The sequence below is a fragment of the Cynoglossus semilaevis genome, unplaced genomic scaffold, assembly GCF_000523025.1.
Source record: "Cynoglossus semilaevis isolate Cse_v1.0 unplaced genomic scaffold, Cse_v1.0 C18782069, whole genome shotgun sequence".
NCBI lineage: Eukaryota > Metazoa > Chordata > Actinopteri > Pleuronectiformes > Cynoglossidae > Cynoglossus > Cynoglossus semilaevis.
In genome coordinates this window covers 1-470 of record NW_007594668.1, presented here as the reverse complement: position 1 = coordinate 470, position 470 = coordinate 1, and the positions used below count along the sequence as shown (strand labels likewise).

The window sequence follows — 470 nt, the reverse complement described above, 5'->3', positions numbered from 1 at the left end:
TTGTATTACAATTCAATTGTACCGTTTTCTGTCAGGAGACGTGCTTTATTTGCACCCAAGTCATTGATTTGACGAACATTTTCATCATTCTTGGTCTTCAGTTCACTAAGTTGGTCCTCAAGAGTACGGCACATCTTTTCAAGATTTCCCTTTAGTAAAATAACAGTTCAGTGTTAATTTTCGGTGGACTTACTATGTAATATTATAATATGGGACCTTAGTGAGAATACCTTTGCTTTGGCAACAGCCTCCATGTTGCTGGACAGGTCGTCAATCTCCATCTTGTATTCACTCTTTTCCTTTTCAAGCTTCTGCTTGACACGCTGGAGGTTGTCAATCTGTTCTCCCAGCTCAGCAACGCTGTCAGCCTGCTTCTTACGGAGAGCAGCAGCAGTGGCTTCATGCTGCAGAGTGGACTCCTCCAGGTCACGACGGAGTTTCTGGAACTCAGCCTCGCGCTTCTTGTTCAT

At 43.8% G+C, this 470-nt stretch overlaps 1 long non-coding RNA gene across 1 annotated transcript; it reads right to left on the bottom strand.

The window, feature by feature from the left end:
• Window positions 1-54: 54 nt before the first annotated feature.
• LOC103399733 (uncharacterized) lies at window positions 55-464 on the bottom strand. The gene is made up of 2 exons (XR_523694.1): window positions 231-464; window positions 55-149 (listed from the first exon to the last, which is right to left on the bottom strand). It is a non-coding gene; the product is annotated as an uncharacterized LOC103399733 (long non-coding RNA).
• Window positions 465-470: the final 6 nt, after the last annotated feature.